Below are 20,706 nucleotides of genomic sequence, written 5' to 3'. Positions count from 1 at the left end.
CTATTGTAGACATTGCTGCTATAAACATTCGGGTGCACGTGCCCCGTCGGATCACTACGTTTGAATCTTTAGGGTACATACCTAGTAGTGCAATTGCTGGGTCATAGGGTAGTTCTATTTTCAACATTTTGAGGAACCTCCATGCTGTTTTCCAGAGTGGTTGCACCAGCTTGCATTCCCACCAACAGTGGAGGAGGGTTCCCCTTTCTCCGCATCCTCGCCAGCATCTCTCATTTCCTGACTTGTTAGTTTTAGCCATTCTGACTGGTGTGAGATGATATCTCATTGTGGTTTTGATTTGTATTTCCCTGATGCCGAGTGATGTGGAGAAGTTTTCATGTGTCTGTTGGCCATCTGGATGTCTTCTTTGCAGAAATGTCTGTTCATGTCCTCTGCCCATTTCTTGATTGGATTGTTTGTTCTTTGGGTGTTGAGTTTGCTAAGTTCCTTATAGAATTTGGATACTAGCCCTTTATCTGATATGTCGTTTGCAAATATCTTCTCCCATTCTGTCAGTTGTCTTTTGGTTTTGTTAACTGTTTCCTTTGCTGTGCAAAAGCTTTTGATCTTGATGAAATCCCAAGAGTTCATTTTTGCCCTTGCTTCCCTTGCCTTTGCCGTTGTTCCTAGGAAGATGTTGCTGTGGCTGAGGTCAAAGAGGTTGCTGCCTGTGTTCTCCTCAAGGATTTTGATGGATTCCTTTCTCACATTGAGGTCCTTCATCCATTTGGAGTCTATTTTCGTGTGTGGTGTAAGGAAGTGGTCCAATTTCATTTTTCTGCATGTGGCTGTCCAACATCCCAGCACCATTTATTGAAGAGGCTGTCTTTTTTCCATTGGATATTCTTTCCTGCTTTGTCGAAGATTAGTTGACCATAGAGTTGAGGGTCTATTTCTGGGCTCTCCATTCTGTTCCATTGATCTATGTGTCTGTTTTTGTGCCAGTACCATGCTGTCTTGATGATGACAGCTTTGTAATAGAGCTTGAAGTCCGGAATTGTGATGCCACCAACTTTGGCTTTCTTTTTCAATATTCCTTTGGCTATTCAAGGTCTTTTCTGGTTCCATATAAATTTTAGGATTATTTGTTCCATTTCCTTGAAAAAAATGGATGGTATTTTGATAGGGATTGCATTATATGTGTAGATTGCTTTAGGTAGCATAGATATTTTCACAATATTTATTCTTCCAATCCAGGAGCATGGAATATTTTTCCATTTCTTTGTGTCTTCCTCAATTTCTTTCATGAGTACTTTATAGTTTTCTGCATATAGATTCTTAGCCTCTTTGGTTAGGTTTATTCCTAGGCATCTTATAGTTTTGGGTGCAATTGTAAATGGGATGGACTCCTTAATTTCTCTTTCTTCTGTCTTGTTGTTGGTGTAGAGAAATGCAACTGATATCTGTGCATTGATTTTATATCCTGACACTTTACTGAATTCCTGTACAAGTTCTAGCAGGTTTGGAGTGGAGTCTTTTGGGTTTTCCACATATAGTATCATATCATCTACGAAGAGTGATAGTTTGACTTCTTCTTTGCCGATTTGGATGCCTTTAATTTCTTTTTGTTGTCTGATTGCTGAGGCTAGGACTTCTAATACTATGTTGAATAGCAGTGGCGATAATGGACATCCCTGCTGTGTTCCTGACCTTCACGGAAAAGCTTTCAATTTTTCTCCATCGAGAATGATATTTGCGGTGGGTTTTTCATAGATGGCTTTGATAATATTGAGGTATGTGCCCTCTATCCCTACACTTTGAAGAGTTTTGATCAGGAAGGGATGCTGTACTTTGTCAAATGCTTTTTCAGCATCTATTGAGAGTATCATATGGTTCTTGTTCCTTCTTTTATTAATGTGTTGTATCACATTGATTGATTTGCGGGTGTTGAACCAACCTTGCAGCCCTGGAATAAATCCCACTTGGTCGTGGTGAATAATCCTTTTAAGGTACTGTTGAATCCTATTGGCTAGTATTTCAGTGAGAATTTTTGCATCTGTGTTCATCAAGGATATTGGTCTGTAGTTCTCTTTTTTGGTGGGATCCTTGTCTGGTTTAGGGATCAAGGTGATGCTTGCCTCATAAAATGAGTTTGGAAGTTTTCCTTCCATTTCTATTTTTTGGAACAGTTTCAGGAGAATAGGAATTAGTTCTTCTTTAAATGTTTGGTAGAATTCCCCTGGGAAGCCATCTGGCCCTGGGCTTTTGTTTGTTTGGAGGTTTTAGATGACTGTTTCAATCTCCTTACTGGTTATGGGCCTGTTCAGGTTTTCTATGTCTTTCTGGTTCAGTTGTGGTAGTTTATATGCCTCTAGGAATGCATCCATTTCTTCCAGATTGTCAGATTTGTTGGCGTAGAGTTGCTCATAGTATGTTCTTATAATTGTCTGTATTTCTTTGGTGTTAGTTGTGATCTCTCCTCTTTCATTCATGATTTTATTGATTTGGGTCCTTTCTCTTTTCTTTTTGATGAGTCTGGCCAGGGGTTTATCAATCTTATTGATTCTTTCAAAGAACCAGCTCCTAGTTTCATTTGATTTTTTCTATTTTTTTTTGTTTGTTTGTTTGTTTGTTTCTATTTCATTGATTTCTGCTCTGATCTTTATGATTTCTCTTCTCCTGCTGGGTTTAGGGTTTCTTTCTTGTTCTTTCTCCAGCTCCTTTAGGTATAGGGTTAGGTTGTGTACTTGAGACCTTTCTTGTTTCTTGAGAATGGCTTGTACCACTATATATTTTCCTCTCAGGACTGCCTTTGCTGTGTCCCACAGATTTTGAACCATTGTGTTTTCATTATCATTTGTTTCCATGAATTTTTTCAATTCTTCTTTAATTTCCTGGTTGACGCATTCATTCTTTAGAAGGATGCTGTTTAGTCTCCATGTATTTGGGTTCTTTCCAGCTTTCCTCTTGTGATTGAGTTCTAGCTTCAGAGCACTGTGGTCTGAAAATATGCAGGGAATGATCCTAATCTTTTGATACCGGTTGAGACCTGATTTGTGACTCAGGATGTGATCTATTCTGGAGAATGTTCCATGTGCACTAGAGAAGAATGTGTATTCTGTTGCTTTGGGATGAAATGTTCTGAATATATCTGTGATGTCCATCTGGTCCAGTGTGTCATTTAAGGCCTTTATTTCCTTGTTGATCTTTTGCTTGGATGATCTGTCCATTTCAGTGAGGGGAGTGTTAAAGTCCCCTACTAATATTGTATTATTATCGATGTGTTTCTTTGATTTTGTTATTAATTGTTTTATATAGTTGGCTGCTCCCATGTTAGGGGCATAGATATTTAAAATTGTTAGATCTTCTTGTTGGACAGACACTTTGAGTAGGATATAGTGTCCTTCCTCATCTCTTATTATAGTCTTTGGCTTAAAATCTAATTGATCTGATATAAGGATTGCCACCCCAGCTTTCTTCTGATGCCCATTAGCATGGTACATTGTTTTCCACCCCCTCACTTTAAATCTGGAGGTGTCTTCATGTCTAAAATGAGTTTCTTGTAGGCAACATATAGATGGATTTTGTTTTTTTATCCTTTCTGATACCCTGTGTCTTTTTATTGGGGCATTTAGCCCATTAACATTCAGGGTAACTATTGAGAGATATGAATTTAGTGCCATTATATTGCCTGTAAGGTGACTGTTACTGTATATTGTCTCTGTACCTTTCTGATCTACTACTTTTAGGCTCTCTCTTTGCTTAGAGGACCCCTTTCAATATTTCCTGTACAGCTGGTTTGATGTTTGCAAATTCTTTCAGTTTTTGTGTGTCCTGGAAGCTTTTGATCTCTCCTTCTATTTTCAATGATAGCCTAGCTGGATAGGGTATTCTTGGCTGCATGTTTTTCTCGTTGAGTGCTCTGAATATATCATGCCAGCTCTTTCTGGCCTGCCAGGTCTCTGTGGATAAGTCTGCTGCCAATCTAATATTTTTACCATTGTATGTTACAGACTTCTTTTCCCAGGCTGCTTTTAGGATTTTCTCTTTGTCACTAAGACTTGTAAATTTTACTATTAGGTGATGGGGTGTGGGCCTATTCTTGTTGATTTTGAGGGGGGTTCTCTGCACCTCCTGGATTTTGATGCTTGTTCCCTTTGCCATATTAGGAAAATTCTCTCCAATAATTCTCTTCAATAGACTTTCTGCTCCCCTCTCTCTTTCTTCTTCTTCTGGAATCCCAATTATTCTAATGTTGTTTTGTCTTATGGTGTCACTTATCTCTCAAATTCTCCCCTCATGGTCCAGTAGCTGTTTGTCCCTCTTTTGCTCGTCTTCTTTATTCTCTGTCATTTGGTCTTCTATATCACTAATTCTTTCTTCTGCCTCATTTATCCTAGCAGTGAGAGCCTCCATTTTTGATTGCACCTCATTAATAGCTTTTTTGATTTCTACTTGGTTAGATTTTAGTTTTTTAATTTCTCCAGAAAGGGCTTTTATATCTCCAGAGAGGGTTTCTCTAATATCTTCCATGCCTTTTTCGAGCCCGGCTAGAACCTTCAGAATCGTCATTCTGAACTCTAGATCTGACATATTACCAGTGTCTGCTGATCTTCTGGGGGAGGGGCCTGTTGTTGTGCCTCTCAAGTGTCTTTGCCCGAGGTGGAATTGCACCGCCCTTACCAGGGGCCAAACTAAGTAATCAGCTCGGGTTCGCTTTTGGAGCTTTTGTTCCCTGAACGCTTTCGGTAGAGTTCCGGAGGACAGGAGTGAAAATGGTGGCCTCCCAGTCTCCGGCCAGGAGGAGCCGAGAGTCCAGGGCCCCACTCCTCAGTGCGCCCCCAGAGAACAGCACCCAATCACTCCCGCATCCCCAGCCTCCAGCCGCGCTCAGAGCTCACCCAGCCTGTGACCAGTACAAGGTAACCCCGAGTTGAGAGTTCAGGCCTCGGCTCTGTCTCTGTAGCCAGCTTCTCTGTTCTAACACCTGCAAGCTCTGCGACACTCCGACACCCCCGATCCTTCTGTGACCCTGCGGGACCTGGGGCCACGCTGACCCTGCGTGGGCTTCACCCCAGTTTAGCCTCTGGAGCGATGTCCCTCAATGGAGCAGACTTTTAAAAGTCCTGATTTTGTGTTCTGTTGCTCGGCCGCTTGCCGGGAGCCGGCGCCTCCCCCCACAGTCTATCTTCCCATCTTTTGGATTAACTTCTCTGCCAGTCCTACCTTTCAGAAAGTGGTTGATTTTCTGTTTCTAGAATTGCTGTTCTTCATCTCTTCGATCTCCCGTTGGATTTGTAGGTGTTTGCAATGTTTAGATGAACTATCGAGCTGATATCCTACTACCTGATGTAGTCTCAGCCTGCTACTTCTCCGCCATCTTGACTCCTCCTATATACAATATTTTAATCAGGCAAAATAAGTTTAGGGCTAGGTGTAATGGTAGAAACAATGTCTGAATGTCTTCCATTCTGTGATCCTGCTTTTGGTAAGGTCATACATAAATGATCCCATAAACATAACTGCCTTGATTTAGGGTATGAAAGTTTCTGTCTGCGACATCTTGTAAAATATAGCATTGCACAAAAATAGAAGCATTCATAAATTTCTTTAACTCAACCAAAATCATGACATTATTAATTAGATATTTTCTACTTACATCATTATATTATTTGAAAAGACCTTAAAACGCTTTACAGAAGTTCCGAGTAATTAATCACTGTGAGAGTCCTAGACATTGATAGAAGCAGATATTGCAATTCCGGCCTATAAATATGGAAAAGACAAGACATTACACATCTTCCAGAGTCCTGAGGACTACTCATCTTCGGATTTAGACACCCCGAGCATGCTTGGAGGTCTGACATTGGGGCAGCCCGCCATGAGTTTACGGCATGGAAGATTAAAGAGTCTGCTAAGAAAGAACTTATCCAAGGCAAGAAGGGTGACACACAGCTGTGCCCCATATTAGAGCCCCGGTCACGTTTGGGCATGGGGGAGGAAGGAGTATGTCTGTCCAGAAGCTCTTGGTCTGACCCACCTCCCAGGATTCATCTCTGAGTTTTAGGCAGAGATATGCAGCCAATAAAATAAAATAAAATAATAAAATGAAATAAAATAATAAAATGAAATAAAATAATAAAATAAAATAAAATAGAATTAGGTTTCCTCCATAAAACTTTGTAAGACATTTGTTTTTCAGCTAAACATTTACTGCCTTTTTTTCCCCCTCTGCCCAGCATTCCTTACTCCCTTCTTCTGGTGGCCATGTTTTCCCTTCTTTGTGGAACTGACGCACCTTATCTTTTATAACGACTTAGTGATACTTTCGCTCTCTGTATCTTATCTCCAAGCTGCAGTGATTGACCCATGGAAAAGTAAGTACCTGGATTCAAACTGGGGCAGATTTTGTCTTTGGTGAGGTGTTGTGTGTAGTGGTTGAGAGAGAGAAGTGGTTTCTCTCCTCTGAGGTTGCCGAGGGGGAATGGTGTAAATCTGGGTTGTTCAGAGACAGTTTCTCATCAAACTCCTTACACTCAGCCCCGAAGGGAATCTCTTCATAGTAGGAGAGAATGAGTCCGCGAGAGAGATTCAAGATATTGAAATGGTCGATTTCTGAGCTCTCTATTCTGTTCCACTGGTCTATGTGTCTGTTTTTGTGCCAGTACCATGCTGTCTTGATGATGACAGCTTTGTAATAGAGCTTGAAGTCCGGAATTGTGATGCCACCAACTTTGGCTTTGTTCTTCAATATTCCTTTGGCTATTCGAGGTCTTTTCTGGTTCCATATAAATTTTAGGATTATTTGTTCCATTTCTTTGAAAAAAATGGATGGTATTTTGATAGGGATTGCATTAAATGTGTAGATTGCTTTAGGTAGCATAGACATTTTCACAATATTTATTCTTCCAATCCAGGAGCATGGAACATTTTTCCATTTTTTTGTGTCTTCCTCAATTTCTTTCATGAGTACTTTATAATTTTCTGTGTATAGATTCTTAGTCTCTTTGGTTAGGTTTATTCCTAGGTATCTTATAGTTTTGGGTACAATTGTGAATGGGATTGACTCCTTAATTTCTCTTTCTTCAGTCTTGTTGTTGGTGTACAGAAATGCAACTGATTTCTGTGCATTGATTTTATATCCTGACACTTTACTGAATTCCTGGACAAGTTCTAGCAGTTTTGGAGTGGAGTCTTTTGGGTTTTCCACATATAGTATCATATCATCTGCGAAGAGTGATAGTTTGACTTCTTCTTTACCAATTTGGATGCCTTTAATTTCTTTTTGTTGTCTGATTGCTGAGGCTAGGACTTCTAGTACTATGTTGAATAGCAGTGGTGATAATGGACATCCCTGCCGTGTTCCTGACCTTAATGGAAAAGCTTTCAGTTTTTCTCCATTGAGAATGATATTTGCAGTGGGTTTTTCATAGATGGCTTTGATAATATTGAGGTATGTGCCCTCTATCCCTACACTTTGGAGAGTTTTGATCAGGAAGGGATGCTGTACTTTGTCAAATGCTTTTTCAGCATCTATTGAGAGTATCATATGGTTCTTGTTCTTTCTTTTATTAATGTGTTCTATCACATTGATTGATTTGCGGATGTTGAACCAACCCTGCAGCCCTGGAATAAATCCCACTTGATCGTGGTGAATAATCCTTTTAATGTACTGTTGAATCCTATTGGCTAGTATTTTGGCGAGAATTTTTGCGTCTGTGTTCATCAAGGATATTGGTCTGTAGTTCTCTTTTTTGGTGGGATCCTTGTCTGGTTTTGGGATCAAGGTGATGCTGGCCTCATAGAATGAGTTTGGAAGTTTTCCTTCCATTTCTATTTTTTGGAACAGTTTCAGGAGAATAGGAATTAGTTCTTCTTTAAATGTTTGGTAGAATTCCCCTGGGAAGCCGTCTGGCCCTGGGCTTTTGTTTGTTTGGAGATTTTTGATGACTGTTTCAATCTCCTTACTGGTTATGGGCCTGTTCAGGTTTTCTATTTCTTCCTGGTTCAGTTGTGGTAGTTTATATGTCTCTAGGAATGCATCCATTTCTTCCAGATTGGCCAATTTGTTGGCGTAGAGTTGCTCATAGTATGTTCTTATAATTGTCTGTATTTCTTTGGTGTTAGTTGTGATCTCTCCTCTTTCATTCATGATTTTATTGATTTGGGTCCTTTCTCTTTTCTTTTTGATGAGTCTGGCCAGGGGTTTATCAATCCTATTGATTCTTTCAAAGAACCAGCTCCTAGTTTCATTGATTTTTTCTATTGTTTTTTTGGTTTCTATTTCATTGATTTCTGCTCTGATCTTTATGATTTCTCTTCTCCTGCTGGGTTTAGGGTTTCTTTCTTGTTCTTTCTCCAGCTCCTTTACGCGTAGGGTTAGGTTGTGTACTTGAGACCTTTCTTGTTTCTTGAGAAAGGCTTGTACCGCTATATATTTTCCTCTCAGGACTGCCTTTGCTGTGTCCCACAGATTTTGGACTGTTGTGTTTTCATTATCATTTGTTTCCATGAATTTTTTCAATTCTTCTTTAATTTCCTGGTTGACCCATTCATTCTTTAGAAGGATGCTGTTTAGTCTCCATGTATTTGGGTTCTTTCCAGCTTTCGTCTTGTGATTGAGTTCTAGCTTCAGAGCATTGTGGTCTGAAAATATGCAGGGAATAATCCTAATCTTTTGATACCGGTTGAGACCTGATTTGTGACCCAGGATGTGATCTATTCTGGAGAAGGTTCCATGTGCACTAGAGAAGAATGTGTATTCTGTTGCTTTGGGATGAAATGTTCTGAATAGATCTGTGATGTCCATCTGGTCCAGTGTGTCATTTAAGGCCTTTATTTCCTTGTTGATCTTTTGCTTGGATGATCTGTCCATTTCAGTGAGGGGAGTGTTAAAGTCCCCTACTATTATTGTATTATTATTGATGTGTTTCTTTGATTTTGTTATTAATTGGTTGATATAGTTGGCTGCTCCCACGTTAGGGGCATAGATATTTAAAATGGTTAGATCTTCTTGTTGGACAGACCCTTTGAGTAGGATATAGTGTCCTTCCTCATCTCTTATTATAGTCTTTGGCTTAAAATCTAATTGATCTGATATAAGGATTGCCACCCCAGCTTTCTTCTGATGCCCATTAGCATGGTAAATTGTTTTCCACCCCCTCACTTTAAATCTGGAGGTGTCTTCGCGTCTAAAATGAGTTTCTTGTAGGCAACATACTGATGGGTTTTGTTTTTTTATCCATTCTGATACCCTGTGTCTTTTGATTGGGGCATTTAGCCCATTAACATTCAGGGTAACTATTGAGAGATATGAATTTAGTGCCATTATTAGCCTGTAAGGTGACTGTTACTGTATATTGTCTCTGTACCTTTCTGATCTACTACTTTTAGGCTCTCTCTTTGCTTAGAGGACCCCTTTCAATATTTCCTGGAGAGCTGGTTTGGTGTTTGCAAATTCTTTCAGTTTTTGTTTGTCCTGGAAGCTTTTGATCTCTCCTTCTATTTTCAATGATAGCCTAGCTGGATAGAGTATTCTTGGCTGCATGTTTTTCTCGTTGAGTGCTCTGAATATATCATGCCAGCTCTTTCTGGCCTGCCAGGTCTCTGTGGATAAGTCTGCCGCCAATCTAATATTTTTACCATTGTATGTTACTGATTTCTTTTCTCGGGCTGCTTTCAGGATTTTCTCTTTGTCACTAAGACTTGTAAATTTTACTATTAGGTGACGGGGTGTGGACCTATTCTTGTTGACTTTGAGGGGGGTTCTCTGCATCTCCTGGATTTTAATGCTTGTTCCCTTTGCCATATTAGGGAAATTCTCTCCAATGATTCTCTCCAATAGACCCTCTGCTCCCCTCTCTGTTTCTTCTTCTTCTGGAATCCCAATTATTCTACTCTATGGTCAACTAATCTTCGACAAAGCAGGAAAGAATGTCCAATGGAAAAAAGACAGCCTCTTCAATAAATGGTGCTAGGAAAATTGGACAGCCACATGCAGAAAAATGAAATTGGACCACTTCCTTACACCACACACGAAAATAGACTCCAAATGGATGAAGGACCTCAATGTGAGAAAGGAATCCATCAAAATCCTTGAGGAGAACGCAGGCAGCAACCTCTTCGACCTCAGCCGCAGCAACATCTTCCTAGGAACAACGGCAAAGGCAAGGGAAGCAAGGGCGAAAATGAACTATTGGGATTTCATCAAGATCAAAAGCTTTTGCACAGCAAAGGAAACAGTTAACAAAACCAAAAGACAGCTGACAGAATGGGAGAAGATATTTGCAAACGACATATCAGATAAAGGGCTAGTATCCAAAATCTATAAGGAACTTAGCAAACTCAACACCCAAAGAACAAACAATCCAATCAAGAAATGGGCAGAGGACATGAACAGACATTTCTGCAAAGAAGACATCCAGATGGCCAACAGACACATGAAAAAGTGCTCCACGTCACTCGGCATCAGGGAAATACAAATCAAAACCACAATGAGGTATCACCTCACACCAGTCAGAATGGCTAAAATTAACAAGTCAGGAAATGACAGATGCTGGAGAGGATGTGGAGAAAGGGGAACCCTCCTCCACTGTTGGTGGGAATGCAAGCTGGTTCAACCACTCTGGAAAACAGCATGGAGGTTCCTCAAAATGTTGAAAATAGAACTACCCTATGACCCAGCAATTGCACTACTGGGTATTTACCCTAAAGACACAAACATAGTGATCCGAAGGGGCACGTGTACCCGAATGTTTATAGCAGCAATGTCTACAATAGCCAGACTATGGAAAGAACCTAGATGTCCATCAACAGATGAATGGATCAAGAAGATGTGGTATATATACACAATGGAATACTATGCAGCCATCAAAAGAAATGAAATCTTGCCATTTGCGACGACGTGGATGGAACTAGAGCGTATCATGCTTAGTGAAATAAGTCAATCGGAGAAAGACAACTATCATATGATCTCCCTGATATGAGGACATGGAGAAGCAACATGGGGGGGTAGGGGGATAGGAGAAGAATAAATGAAACAAGATGGGATTGGGAGGGAGACAAACCATAAATGACTCTTAATCTCACAAAACAAACTGGGGGTTGCTGGGGGGAGGTGGGATTGGGAGAGGGGGAGCGGGCTATGGACATTGGGGAGGGGAGGCGAACCATAAGAGACTATGGACTCTGAAAAACAACCTGAGGGTTTTGAAGGGTCAGGGGTGGGAGGTTGGGGGAACAGGTGGTGGGTGATGGGGAGGGCACGTTTTGCATGGAGCACTGGGTGTTGTGCAAAAAGAATGAATACTGTTACGCTGAAAAAAATAAATAAATAAAAAGGGGAAAAAAAAAAAAGATATTGAAATGGTTAGTGATGAATAAGGACCAAGGAGGGGCTGTGGAGAGAGGAAAAGGGGGAGCCTAAGGGGTAAGGGCATAGGAGACATTGATTTTAACATTGTTGAGTCTCTAAAGACTCTAAAACCATGTTGTAGATTTCCTGGTCACAGATGATCTAATATGCTCCCACTGTCAAAAGTTCAGAGAGCTGTTTACCAGAGGTTAATGTAAAAGTTGAGGAAAGGGATTTTTGTGATAATACCAGAAGTATGTGGCCCAGTGTGGCCTCTGTAATATGTGGCCAAGCTCTAATACCTCAAGTGCCTGGCACATTACCAACATGGTCAGAGGAATACATCCAGAAGCCCTCTAGAGGCAGAGATCAAGGCCTTAACAATTGGCAACCATTGAAACAGCTTTAACAGCATCAAAAGGCCACAAAAGTGGTTAGAAAGGGCAAAGGAAGCTTTGGTAGACGTGAAGAGGGGTCCAGTGCCTTTGGTAGGCATGGAAGTGCCCTTGACATTGACCAGACATGGCCGCCCTCACAAGTTCATTACTGTCGATGTGCCCTACCAGCTGTAGACATATTGTCAAAAGGAGGGTGAGCAGAGTTCAGAAGAAGAGAGAAGAAATGAGCAAACACCATGGGAATGCCTAAGTGAGAACCCTCTGAGGCTTCATGAAAAAGATGGGAATGGGGGCCGGTCTTTGAGGGGCAAGCAATCCTGGGGGTGGCTTTAACTGTGGATACAACCCTGCGTTTATGCAGACTGAAGAGATCTGAGAAAATGGGTCACACAACGCTTTGCTCTCTCAACTGGCAACACACACACACACACACACACACACACACACACAAACTGAACGATGACCACGCTAAATGCAAGAACCGTGCTCATCTTCAGTCGTGTAGGGAGACGAGACTCATTGAGCTGCTGGAATTTACATGAGAACAATAAAGCTAGAAACAGGAGCTAAGATTGTATTCTTGGGAAGATTGGCAAAAGCTGAGCTGGAGCCAAGGTCAGGAACAGAGCCAACAGCTAGAGGAGTAGGAAAGTCAGACTGTGAGTAATGATCCGAGGACAGAGCTTGCTGAGGCTGGCAGAAGCAGCAAAGTCTCCACTATCACAAATGTTCTGGGGCAGGGTTGTTTTAGATTCCATGTCTGGAAGGCTGAGTTCACACCGTTCAAGGGCAAGGGTCTCAACCCAGAAGTCTGGGAAACACATTTTTCTCCAAGCCACGTAGAAAGAAAAAATGTGTCCAACTGGAGAATTAGAAGACAACTTTTGAATCTCATCTTTCTAGTTGTCTACTGAAGCTATAAAGTCAGAGTATTTGTTATTTTTAATTATGAGGCTAAAATGAGGATAAAGCACTTTGAAAAGCTGAAAGCTTTAGAAAACTAAAAGATACTTTGTTTTTTAACATCTTTTATCTTTATTTTTAGTATTTCTAGTAGGTAGATGTATCTTACAGAAAGGAGTTAGTTATTCAAATGTTTGTAAGCTTAGAGTAAGTAGTTTATATTGTAAGACACAGTTTCAAACATTGATTCTAAATTTTATGTGTGTTGGTATATGTATATGTGTTAAAGTATATATGTAAACATCTAAGTCTGCATGTGTTAATATGATATTATAGCTGCCCACTCCAATTAAATGTTCATTTTCCTAGTAACTTTCTCCCATGCTGTCCTATAAAGCTGTCCTGAGCCATTGTTAAATTTCACTGACATATATTGGCCAGGAAAATAAATCTATTCTCCATTTCTTGGTGATGTTCACTTTCACTTTGGATACATATGGTGGTTTGTAAAACATTTGTAATTTTGAATCCAAAATTTACACTTTGAAAATGTATAAGTCACTGTAATCCATGGCTCCACACTTGGGTGAACACGATGTCTCTCACTTTTTTGCATCTCTTTCCTCTCTCCTCTTGGCCTCTGCACTTTCATTTCTTTTCCACGTTGCACACACAACACACGTGTTGTTGGCATATCCACATGCAACACACAGACAAGTGCATTTGCACACATGCATGTGTGTGCACACAAACGACACATCGTGGCTGACATTCATCCAGACTGCATGGGGCCAGGACTGGCTGTTTGCTTGTGGCTGAAATCTGCTCTGAGTGACAGTTTCCTTGTAGTACCAGTGGTCAGAGATTTAATGCTGTCGTCCAATTTGCATGCCTTATGATTTCTTTATATATATATATACACACAGGGTTTGTTTGTTTTAAACTTGGGAAAGAGATGGACTTCTACCATATTGAGCACTATCTCCAACACACCTCCAACCTTCACCCCAGGACATTTTGGGATGAAGTTGAAGGTCGTTTACTGCTTAACTTATTCTAGAACATCCTAAACAGAACAAGTTTTTACATAAATAATGGAACTGTGAATAGAAGTGGTATCATCGGCATAATTTTACAGCTTACTGGTTGTTGACAGACACTTGGACCATTGACAAGAGAGTATTAAGAGAATCTACTGATTGCTGGGCAATATCCCCTCTCCAGGCTGTCCTTATCTCTAAGTGGAAGTTGAAGTTCTTCACGAATTTTATTATTTACTACTTGTACAGGAAATTGCTCTCTTTGCATTGCTATGAATTTTTGTGTGACACACGGGTGAAGATTTTGTATCTTTGCCCACATATAATGTTGATAAAGGATTTAATTTAAGTTTAGCTAATGAACTCATTAACTGATGTGAGGAAACTCTTGATGAGTCAAATATTTTGGATCAGGGAATTCAACCACATTTTATGATGCTTTTAATTAGAGCAGACACTGTGAGCCATGTTTCAATTTACAAGTACCACCACAGTCAATACAGTAAAATAGATCCTGGTAATAAGAGCAAGTATCCCCTTGTTGTCCTGAAGAAGACAGTGGTGTCAAATGGCTGATTAATTGTGGCAGTACTCTTTACAGAACCACTGGTATTTTCCTTCTGAAAATGCATTATTCTGAAATGTAAATGAGTAATGGATGAGTCAGTGAAGGAGAGAGGTTCTTTTTTTTTTTTAAGATTTTATTTATTTATTTGACAGACAGAGATCACGACTAGGCAGAGAGGCAGAGAGAGAGAGAGAGAGAGAGAGAGAGAAGGAAGCAGGCTCCCTGCTGAGCAGAGATCCCGATGCAGGGCTCGGTCGCAGGATCCTGGGATCATGACCTGAACTGAAGGCAGAGGCTTTAACCCACTGAGCCACCCAGGCACCCTGAGAAATTCTTATCATTACAAAAATTCTGGGTGTAAATGAGTTGAGCTTCAGTTGATAAAACCTAGTCATAGGGAAAACAGTAACATTTTGACAAAAATGTAGAGAACTTCATTTTACCCTGAGGAGAAACTGAGTTAATTCTGAATGCATGTAGACTTTAAAGAAGTAATAATAGTAGGAGGAAATATATAATACATGAATACATTCTATCTGCCTAAAAGAAGGAAAAGGGCCTAATGAAACAAATTATATAAATTGACCCAAGAAGAAGAAAATCTTGACAAACCTATACCAAGTGAAGAGAGCTAATCAGTAATAAAACTGCCCAACAAGGAAACAATTAGAACCAAATGGCTTCACTGGTGAATTCCACCAAACATTTAAAAAAGAATTAATAGGGAGCCTGGGTGGTTCAGTTGGTTAAGCTACTGTCTTCAGCTCAGGTCATGATCCTGAAGTCCCAGGATAGAGTCACGCATCAGGCTCCCTACTTGGCAGGGAGTCTGCTTCTCCCTCTGGCCCTGCCCACCTCATGTTCTCTATCTCCGCCCCCCTCTCATTCTCTCTCAAATAAATAATAAAATCTTTATTAAAAAAGGAATTAATAGCAATCCCTCCAAACTGTCCCCAAAGCAGAAGAGGGATCATTTCCTAACTTATTCTATGAGGCCAGAATTACCATAATACCAAAACTAGGTAAAGACATCACAAGAAGAAAACATTACAGAACAATATCCCTTATGAAATATGTGATGGAAAAATCCTCAACAAAATACTAAGAAGTTGAGTTCAATAGCATATTAAAAGGATTATGCACCATGACGAAGTTAGATTTATACCATGAATTCAATAGTGGTTCAAAATGGAAAAAGACAACCAGTGTACTATATGACATTGACAACAAAGTAAGGAATCACATGCTCAACTCAATTAACAGAGTCAAGGTTTTGAAAAAATTTCACACTCCTTTCTGATAAAAACTCTCAGGAAAATAGGGACACAAAGGAACTTCCTTAACATGATAAAGAGCACTATGGTGAAACATCATAAGGAAACAGCATACTAAATGATGAAAAACTGAAAGCTTTCCCCCTTAGATCAGGAACAAGACAAGGGTGCATTTACTCATGGTTGCTATCAACATTGTGCCAGAAGTCCTAGTTAGAGTTTATTGGGCAAGAACAAGAAAACACCCAAATTTGAAAGAAAGAGGGAAAATGATCTCTATTCACAGCTGATATGATCCAACACACAGAAAATCCCAAATAATACACAAGAAAACTACTAGAACTAAGAAATGAATTCAGCACAGTTGCAAGGTACAAGATTAACACACAAAAAAATGACGTAGGTTCCTATACATCTATAATGAACAATCCAAAAAGAAAATTAAGAAAACAATTCCAGGGGTGCCTGAGTGGCTCCAGTGGGTTAAGGCCTCTGCCTTCGGCTCATGGTATGATCCCAGGGTCCTGGGATCGAGTCCAGCATCGGGCTCTCTGCTCAGCGGGGGCCTGCTTCCTTCTCTTACTCTGCCTGCTTCTCTGCCTACTTGTAATCTCTGTCTGTCAAATAAATAAATAAAATCTTGAAAAAAAAGAAAACAATTCCAGTTATAGTAACATCTAAAAGAATAATACGCCCAGGGATAAATTTAAGAAGGAGGTGAAAGACTTGTATACTGAAAACTCCAAAACATTGTTGAAATAATTAAAGAAAATCTTAATAAATAGAAAGACATCCCAACATTCATGAGTAGGAAGACTTAATATTGTTAAAAATATCAATAATAAAAGCAATCTACAGTTTCAACTCAATCCCTATCAAAATTTCAATAGCTTTTTTTGAAGAAATAGAAGAGCCAATCATCAAACTAGTGTGGAATTTCTGTGGGCTCTGAATAACCAAAAGGATTTTGAAGAAGAGCAGGTTGGAGGATCTAGACTTCTTGATTTCAAAACTTACAACAAAGCTATAGTAATCAAAACAATGTGTCACTGGCATAAGAATTGACATAGACCAATGGAATAGAATGGAGAGTCCAGAAATAAATGCATACATCTATGGTCAGTTGATTTTTGACAGGGTACCAAGTCAATTCAATGAGGAAAGGACAGTCTTTTCAACAAATAGCATTGGAACAACTTGATTTCCACGTGTAAAAGAATGAAGCTGGACCCTCACTTTACACCATATAAAAAATTAACTCAAAATGGATCAATGACTTAACTATAAAGGTTAAAACCACAAAACTCTTAGAAGAAAATATAAAGTCCATTCTTTGTGCTTTTGGATTGGATTCTTAGATATGACAGCAAAAACACAGGCAACCAAAAAGGAAAAAATAGATAAATTGGATTTCATTAAAATTAGAAATTTTGTGTATATAAGGGCTTTATCAAGAAAGTGAAAAGATTCTGCAGAATGGGAGGAAAATTTGCAAATCATAGATCTGATAAAAGTTTAATATCCAGAATATAAAGAATTACAACTCAACAACAAAAAGATAAACAACCCAGTTTTAAAATGGCAAATGACTTGAATAGACATCTCTCCAGAGAACATATACACATGACCAATAAGTGCATGAAAAGATTCTCAGCATCTTTAGTCCTTAGGGAAATGCAAATAGAAACCCTGAGATACCACTTCAAACCCACCATTAGTATAATAATTACTCTTTAAAAATGGAAAATAACAAGTGTGATTGAGAATTTGGAAAAATTATAATTATTGTAGATCACTAGTAGGATTAGAAAATGATGCAGCCGTTATGGAAAACAGTTTGATGGTTCCTCAGAAAGTTAAGCAAAAGTACCGCATGACCTGGCAATCACTTGTAGGAATGGATTCAGGGGTTCAAACGGATACTTGTACACCAATGTTCATTGCAGACTTATTCATAGGAGTACAGCTGTGGAATCAAATCAAGTACCCAACAACAGGTGAATATGTTAAGTACCTACATATAAGGGATATTATTCCATAAAAATGAATGAAGATTTGATACCGTTACAACTTGTCTGACCTTGAAAATATTACGTTATGTAAAATAAGCCACACAAAATACAAATATTGCAGGATCCTACTTATATACTTATATGAAATATCTAGAGCAGGCAAATTCATAAAATGGAAAGTAGGACTTTTAGTTTGATGGTTACAGAGTTTCTATTGGGGGTGATGAAAGATTTTTGGAAATAGTGATGTTGGTTGCACAACATTTTAAATGTAATTAATGCCACTGAATTGCACATTTAAAAGTGTTAAAAATGTAACATTTTACATTATATATATATTTTTACCACAATAAAAATGTCTAAAATATTGTGTGCAAAATAGATCCTATTCCTACATGTGAAAGCCAAAACCCTCTACAACTTCTAGAAGAAAACACAGGGGGAAAATCTTCACCACAAAGATGTCTAAAATAGTTCACAAAGCATTAAATAAAACAATGTTAAAATGTTAAAATTTAAAACATCTGCTCTTCTGAAAACACCATTAAGAAAAAAACAAGCTGCACACTGGGAGAAATGACTTCTAATGCACATACTAAGCCAAAACTTGGATCCAGAATATATGAAGACCTCACACAGATCAATAACAAAAATCCGCTTAAAAATAGGCAAAATATTTGAAGGCACTTCCCAGAAAGGTGCATACAAATAAGCAATAAATACCCAGAAATATGTTCAGCAGCATGGGTCATCAGGGAAATGTAAATAAAATTATAAGAAGATACCGGTACACAAGTGTTAGAATAATGACGATTTAAAGCTTGAGAAGGTCAGTTGGCTGTGGAATCTCGAATTCTCATAACTGTAGTGGGAAATTCCTGTTGTAACATGTACAACCACTTGTGAAAGCACTTTGGCAATTTCTTCAATATACAGACAATAAAGCCCAGAAACTCCCTTTTTGGCCACGGTTCACTCAGGAAAGATGAAGATGTGTCCTCATAGTTATGTACAAATGCTCACAGAAACCCTATTCCTCATAACCTCAAACAGGAAACAATCCAAATGTCCATCAGTAGGTGAAGAAATACACAATTGTGGAAGCTGTGGGATAGCTATACAACACAATAATACACGGCAGTGAAAGGAACAAATTCTTGGTATCACAGCAATAACATAGCGCTGCAGGGAAAAGAAGTCAGGTGTAGAAGAGTACATACTATATGATTTCACTTAATGAGAGTTCTAGAAAAGATAGCAAGAAGAACGGTAGTTGCCTGGGGTTGGAGTTGAGCTGGGAAGTTGACTGGGAATTATCACAAGAGACCGTCTTTGGGTGATAGAAATGTTCTGTATCTTGATTCTGGTAGTGGTTGTGTAGGTGTGTATATGTCAAAACTCACCAAAATATATACATCAATTGAACTATACATAATATATATATTAATAAAATGATAAAAAATTGATGTCATGAAAGAGATGAAGGCTCAGGAACATTCTAGATTAAAGAAGACTGAAGAGATAATAAATGTTATGCTTGAACCTTATTTGGATCCAGGTTTAAAAAAAAAAAAGCCATAAACAATATCTTCAGACAAAAAGGTTATTTTATTTTATTTTTTCAGTGTTCCAAAATTCATTGTTTATGTACCACACCCAGTGCAATATGTGCCCTCCTTAACACCCACCACCAGGCTCACCCATTAGCCAAAGAAAAAATAATACCTATTGTCCTGAAGCTGTTTCAAAAAATAGAAATAGAAGGAAAACTTCCAGACTCTTTCTATGAAGCCAGCATTACCTTGATCCCCAAACTCGGCAAAGACCCCATCAAAAAGGAGAATTTCAGACCAATATCCATGATGAATATGGATGTCAAGATTCTCAACAAGGTTGAGAATTAATCTTTAATTAACATTAAAAAGATTATCCACCATGTCCAAGTGGGATTCATCCCTGGGATGCAAAGGTCATTCAACATTCACGAATCAATCAGTGGGACAGAACAAATCAATAAGAGAAGAGAGAAGAACCACATGGTCCTCTCGATTGATGCAGAAAAAGCATTTGACAAAATCCAGCATCCGTTCCTGATTAAAACGCTTCAAAGTATAGGGATAGAGGGAACATTCCTCAGCTTCATAGAATCTATGAAAAACCCACAGCAAATATCATCCTCAATGGGAAAAAGCTGACAGCCTTCCCTCTGAGATTAGGAACACGACAACCTACTCTCACTGTTGTTATTCAACACAGTATTAGAAGTCCTAGCAACAGCAATCAGACAACAGAGAGAAATAAAAGATCCAAATTGGCGAAGAAGTCCAACTCTCTCTCTTCGCAGATGACATGATGCTTTATATGAAAAACCCAAAAGACTCCACCCTCAAACTACTAGAACTCATACAGCAATTTAGTAATGTGGCAGGATACAAAATCAATGTACAGAAATCAGTTGCTTTCTTATACACTAACAATGAAAATACAGAAAGGGAAATTAGAGAATCGATTCCATTTACTATAGCACCAAGAACCATAAGATACCTGGGAAGAAACTTAACCAAGGAGGCAAAGGATCTGTACTTGAGGAACTACAGAACACTCACGAAAGAAATTGAAGAAGACACAAAAAGATGGAAGACCATTCCATGCTCATGGATTGGAAGAATAAACATTGTTAAAATGTCTATACTGCCTAGAGCAATCTGTACTTTCAATGCCATTCTGATCAAAATTCCACCAGTATTTTTCAAAGTGCTGGAACAAACAATCCTAAAGTTTATATGGAACCAGAAAAGACCCGGAATCACTAAGGAAATGTTGAAAAAGAAAAACAAAGCTGGGGGTAACACGTTGCCTGATTTCAAGCTTTATTACAAAGCTGTGATCACCAAGACAGCATGGTACTGGCACAGAAAAGATTTTTTAAAGCACATAAAATATTTTTGAACTGAGACTGAGGGTAAATGGGAAACCATTATACAATTCCATCAACTTTTCTGTATTTTGAAAACTTTCATAATAAAATACTTGGAAAATAAATATTTATAATGTACAACAAACCATATGATTTATAGTAAAAAAAAAATCCACAACAAAAGGCCTGAAACTTCCTCCAGCTGCAAACTTTTCTCATACTTACAGGTCATAGAAACAAAGATAATTTTTTAATCTTTCAAAACTTCTCTGTATTTTCCAAATGTTACATATTACTTTCA

The sequence above is a fragment of the Meles meles genome, chromosome 13, assembly GCF_922984935.1.
Source record: "Meles meles chromosome 13, mMelMel3.1 paternal haplotype, whole genome shotgun sequence".
Lineage (NCBI taxonomy): Eukaryota > Metazoa > Chordata > Mammalia > Carnivora > Mustelidae > Meles > Meles meles.
The sequence above is the reverse complement of the archived record's forward strand: the minus strand, read 5'-3'. Positions refer to the sequence as shown.